Here is a 6,000-nt window from a genome sequence, read left to right as displayed (position 1 = left end):
CCTGGCGACCACAGAGCCTTGTGGTTGTCTTTGGTAGAATACAGGAGGGGGTTACCATTGCCATTTTCCAGGCAGTATGAGATGATGCGTTTCAGCACCTTCCTATATTGCTGCTGCCCGATATAGGTGTTTCCCCTATAGTCTGGGAAACACACCAGCAGGGATTCGAACTGGCAACCTCTTGCTCCCTAGGCAAGTCACTTCCCTGCTGCCCTTGCCTCTCTGTAAATATCAAGTTCAGTATTCCCGATTCTACTCCACTGCCTTGTCTTTGCATGACACAACTCTTTCCTCTGGATTCTACACTGAGGACTGAACTGGGGCCTTCTGCATGCCAGGGAGCAAGAGTGGTCCAGAAACATGCAGTCTCCTATGAGTTTCAACAAAAGAGGAATTCAGGAACATGCATCCCTCACAATCTTGGTGGATAGGGCCAGATTATGACATGTTGAGGCCCTAAGCGATGCCAAGGTTAAAAGGCTCCATAGCATTATAAAAACGAAATTTTAGCAAAAGAAGGATGATGAAAACAGAAATAATAAAGCTTTGTTTTTACATGGCAAAGGCAAAGATTCAACAAAAAACAAATAATCGAGCAAACACAGTTACCTTCCAATAAGCCTTTTTGCACTGGAAAAGCCTTTAAATGAAAATACACTCTGTAAAACTTGGAACTGCAGTCTTTCTTTGTATTCAGAGAGGCCCCTCATAAAAGGTGAGGTCCTAAGGTGTAGCTTACTTCGCTTGTGCCTAAATCTGGGACTTCTGTTGGGTGGGAGAAATGTCATGCCTCAAACAGGTTCCAGAAACTTCCTGAGCATGGTTTTCTCAGAAAGTTGGGTCCTACCGACACCTGTTTCTCTAGCTGATCTGGGAATCTCATCAACTCAGCCTTTCTCTCAGGCCATCCCAATGAAAAATATATTCTGACCGGCTTCCCATAGCCGGGTTGCTCGCAGAAACAAGGCCTTGCCAGACCACCCAAGGCCTATCTGAGGTTGGGACTAGGTCGGCCAGTGGGTGGTTTTGATCGAGAGCGATGTTCCTGCCGAAGGTGACTCCAAGTCTGAGACTCAGGCGCTGTGAGTGGTGGTGTGTTCATGTCGCTGCTGCTTCAGTGATTGCTGACTGGAACAGAGGAAGGAAATGGCCTCGGATGGAGAGGGCTTTTTCTTTTTTTTAGGGCAGGAGTGACGCATGAGAGGCCTGTGAAAGAAAAGAAAAGACAATAGGAGGAAGGAGGATCTCCCACCCATCCCCAAATTCTTGCTCTTCCACAGCCCTCCCCACCTCCTGTCTGGGGTTGCTAATCTATCTTTTCTCTTGTAACGTTTTCTCCCTCTTCCCCTTCCTCCTCAGGACTGAGAGGAAGCGATTGTTTCACAGCCCTGGGTGATTATTTGGCCATGTAACCACACCAACAAGGTCATGTTTTCACAAGTTCCGCTTTGAAAGATGTCCCCCTGCCCTCTGCCATGCAGCTAAAGTTTTCAGCAGCTGAAATTTGAAGCTGATATTGACTAGAAAGGTTCCTCAAATGTCTGAGAGGGGAGACATTTTTTGGCAAATTAAAATCAAATGAGTGTTTAATGGCTTCAGCCGAAAGGTGTTCACTTTTTAGAGTGTATAAGATGAGGATTGTAAGCGGAGTCTCAGAGGCCATCTAGTCCATCCCCTGCTTGATGTAGAAAGTCCTGAGCTAAAACAGTCCCAACAGATGGCTGTCTAGCCTCTGCGTGAAGACCTTGAGTGAGGGAGAACCCAACACCCCCTCTAGGTTATTGCTTCCGTAGCTGAACTGCTCTCGCTGTTAAGAAATATCTCCTGATGGCCAACCAAAATCTACCCTCCTGTAACTTAAGCCCATTTGATCTATTCCTGCTGAAGGCTATCAGAGAACAAGTCTATTCCAAGAACACTTTCATGTCCCCCTCGGTTTTTTCTTCTCCAGGCTAGAATGGCCCATCCTCCCTGGTGCACACTCCTAGATGTACCTGCTCACTCAAAGCCCATAGCAGACTCATGCAGGGAGGCAATGGCTAAGCCTATCTCAGCAGGATCAAATCAATGATCCAACCCCCTGTTCCCAGCAGCAGTTGACTGGAAGGAGGCAAGACCAGACCAGTAACTCATTCAGAGGTCCAGTGAGCAGACTCCTTTGCAGGAGATTACTCTATTTGCACAGAAACCTTTAAGGAGACCCATTCAGGGTAACACCAAGACTCTCCAGCTTCCTGGAGAAGAGGCATGGCTGAGAGCTGAACAAGAAAAGGGTGTAGGTTCAGGTGAAGGCAGCAGTAACACTCCAAGGAGTAAAAGGGAATAGTTTTAAAGACAAGCATAAAGTTGGAGCTAGTGCATGGAATAGTGCTCATTGAAGATCTTGCAGTGCCCTCTGCTGCGTTTCATCTGCTTTACACCAAGTGATGTCAACAAATAGCAATGAGCCCTTGGAAAGAGATCAGACTACCAGGGCCAACTCCACTTTATTTATTTATTGAAAATATTTTATTTTCTCCTGCTAAAAGTTTCCACCAAGGGGATTCAAAGCAGCTTACAAAATGGGAAAAAGCGGGGTGGGGGAAATTAAGATAAACTATGATACAATAAAACAAGCAGTAAAACAGTGGTGCATCAGCTGGTAACCTCCAGGTTCAACTACTGCAATGTGCTCTACATGGGGCTGCCTTTGTATGTAGTTTGGAAACTTCAGTTAGTTCAAAATGCGGCAGCCTGATTGGTCTCTGGGGCAACTCGGAGAGACCATTTTATGCTTGTTTTGAAGCAGTTACACTGGCTTAGGTCCGAGTTATCTTAGAGAGCGTCTTCTTCTGCATGATCCCCACCACACATTAAGGTCATCTGAGGAGATCTGTCTCCAGTTACCACCAGTTTGTCTGGTGGTGACTCAGAGGTGGGCCTTCTCTGTAGCAGTTTCTGGGCTGTGGAATACACTCCCGGCAGAAATCCATAATTAGAGTTAATTACTGTCTTTCAGGAGAGCTCTTAAGACCTATCTGTTTGGCCTGGCCTTCCAGGGTTTTTAAATTATTGTAAAATATTTTAAATTGTTTTAAATGTTTGCCCTGGTTTTCCAGGGTTTTAAACTGTTAGAATGTTTAATTGTTTTTATTCTGTTTTTATAGTTTTGATTTTAATTGTAAACGGGTTCTAATTGCGTTTATTCTGTTGCGAACTGTCCTGAGCCATTTTTGGGAGGGCAGTATATAAATCAAAATACATACATACATACGTACATGACGGGCAGCATTACAGAGCCATGATGCTGTGTGCCAATACTTCTGCAGACTTCTAAGCAAGCCAAGATGCTGTTCTGAAGCAACAGATGGGGAAGCAGCATTTCTGCAGGTTTCCCCACATGCGACCCTCTTCTCCCTGTACTCCTTGCTGCAAATAGGGGCCAGCTGCTGTTTTAGTAAGGTATTTTTTGGCAGGGAAGTGACAGAGTGGGGAAATGCTAACCCCTCCCCACAGCCCATGGCCCTGATCTGCATCTCTCCTGACATACACAGCTTACTTTTTGTGAATAAAAGAGGCATCCGCTTTTAAGCTTAACTCTTAAAGATAAACAGACTGGTTCCAGATCGGCAGAGGAGTAAGACAAGGCTGTGTACTTTTGCCGTATTTATTTAACTTATATGCTGAACATATACTGAGACAAACTGGACTGGAAGAAGATGAATGTGGTTTTAAAGTTGGAGGGAGAAACATCAATAACCTGCGCTACGCTGATGACACCACTCTGATAGCTGAGAATGTGGATGATCGGCAGGCTCCAGTAATGAAAGTCAAGAAGCACAGTGAAAAAATGGGACTACGACTAAATGTAAAGAAGACTAGACTATTGACAACAGGCACAGCAACCAGCCTCAGAATTGACAATGAAGACACTGAAGTGGTGGATAGCTTCTGCCTTTTAGGATCGACCATCAACCGTAAAGGATCCAGCAGTCAAGAAATACGCCACAGACTACACTTGGTAGGGTTGCAATGAAGGCCTTGGACAGGATATTTAGATGCTGTGATGTCATGTGTCTATACCAGTGATTCTCAAAGTTGGGTCCCCAGATGTTATTGGACTTCAACTCCCATAATCCCCAACCAAAGGCCACTGAGGCTGGGGATTATGGGAGTTGTAGTCCAATAACACCTGAGGACCCAAGTTTGAGAATCCCTGGTCTATACCTACAAAGATTTCAATAGTTCGGACAATGGTTTTTCCCATGACACTCTATGGATGCGGAAGCTGGACTTTGAAGAAGTGAGATAGAAAAGCATTGACGCTTTTGAACTTTGATGTTGAAGAAGGCTTTTGAAGATATTACGGACAACCAGGAAAACAAACAAATGGAGCATAGAACAAACCAATCCAGAATTTTCACTCGAGGCACAAATGACCAGGCTCAAACTATCATACCTGGGACACAATATGTGAAGACCCAGCTCCCCTGAGAAGTCTATAATGCTGGGGAAAGTTGCAGGAAAGAGAAGAGGACGACCAGCTGCAAGGTGGATGGACTCCATTACGACAACAAGGAATGCACCACTGAGAGACCTGAAAGGCCAAGTTGAAGCCAGATCATCATCCTGGAGAGACTCTATCTATGTGGCTCTGTTGCCGGATTTGGCTTTTTAAAAGCCAAATTTTGGGTTACGGCCCATTTGACTCACGAGTATACCCCTGAGGTTCTTGCCACCCTGCTATGTGGTCACTAAGAGTCCACACCGACTTGACGGCACTTAATCAAACAATCAATCTTAAAGAGGGGCTTAATGCCAAAGGTTCTCAGACTTAGGTCACCATATGTTGTTGGGCTACAACTCCCATCACCCTCCTCAGCCACAATGGCTGAACAAAATGTTCTCCAATGCTATAGCACAGGTGGTGTTCTAAAACTTGGGTCCGCTGACATTGCAGGCTGCAACTCCCATCATTCCCAAGCACAGGCCTTTGTTCTTGGAAATAATGGGAGTTGCAGTCCAGCAATGTCTGGGGACCTGAACTAGAGACCCCCTGGCTTAATATAATGCATAGTCCGGCCTCAGGGCATGTCCGCTGGTGTTATTAACCTCTTTCCGCTGGAGTGCTTGTGAATGGCAGAGAGCCCGTTCATGATGTTTGCAGAAATAGCAGAGGATGCACAGCCTTTCCATGAGGCAAGGAGAGGCAGTTGCCTCAGGCAGTAGATGATTGGGGTTCCTGTATAGCAACAAGATGCTCACCTGCCTTCACTTGTTAAAAAGAAGGAACATAGAAAAGGAGGGTGCCCACAAGGGGGCAGCATTCAGTGCTCTGCCCCCTACACAGGAAGGTGTTGCGGCCCATTGAGTACTGGTTGCACATCTGAATGCGTCTGACATGACCATAGCCATGATCTATGTTGGAAGGCTACTCTGGGAAGAGCAGACACAGCTGAGAAGGTGAGGAAGCCTTTCTAAACATCTAGCCTTTTCCCCTTCAAACAAACTAAAAGGCAGAGGGGAGTTTTGCAGGGGCTGTTTCTCTTTCAGGGGTAGGTCTTAGTCTCTCTATCTCTCTCTGTGTTACTTGTTAGGGTTACTTCTGAGGGTTAAGATATCACAGGGCTAGGAGTTCTTAGGGTTACCTAAAGGCAGTGTTTACTCAGTGGTGGGGGTGGAGTCAGCTAGGGCTGGGATAGGCCCACATTCCTTTCCTGTGACTCACATCCTGTGTGACAGTTGGAAGGCTACTCTACATATGAGGTGAAGGCCAGAGAACATAGCGAACAGAGCATAGCGAACAGGATGAAGGAGTTTTGCAGGAGTTTGGCGGGAAGTGTGCGAGGGAGCCTGGAACAAGCCCCTGCGATCACAGAGATCACAAGGAGCCTGGTGGAGAAGAGAATGTAAGTACGTAGCCCTCCCTCGTATCCCTCATATTCTTGGGAAAGACTCTTTGGACAGTTAAATAGTTGACCATTACAGCTGAGACCTGTCCAAAAAAACTATGTAATAAAC

At 46.0% G+C, this 6,000-nt stretch overlaps 1 long non-coding RNA gene across 1 annotated transcript in view; it reads right to left on the bottom strand.

Annotated features, from left to right (window-relative positions):
- Window positions 1-542: 542 nt before the first annotated feature.
- Window positions 543-6,000, bottom strand: part of LOC128340159 (uncharacterized) — a 43,021-nt gene continuing 37,563 nt past the window's right edge. Inside the window, exon 3 of the long non-coding RNA XR_008313495.1 lies at window positions 543-1,206. This is a non-coding gene — a long non-coding RNA (uncharacterized LOC128340159). The remainder of the gene's footprint in view (window positions 1,207-6,000) is intronic.

This window comes from Hemicordylus capensis, chromosome 1, assembly GCF_027244095.1.
Source record: "Hemicordylus capensis ecotype Gifberg chromosome 1, rHemCap1.1.pri, whole genome shotgun sequence".
NCBI classification, from domain to species: Eukaryota; Metazoa; Chordata; class Lepidosauria; order Squamata; family Cordylidae; genus Hemicordylus; species Hemicordylus capensis.
This window is presented reverse-complemented; position numbering and strand designations above follow the sequence as displayed.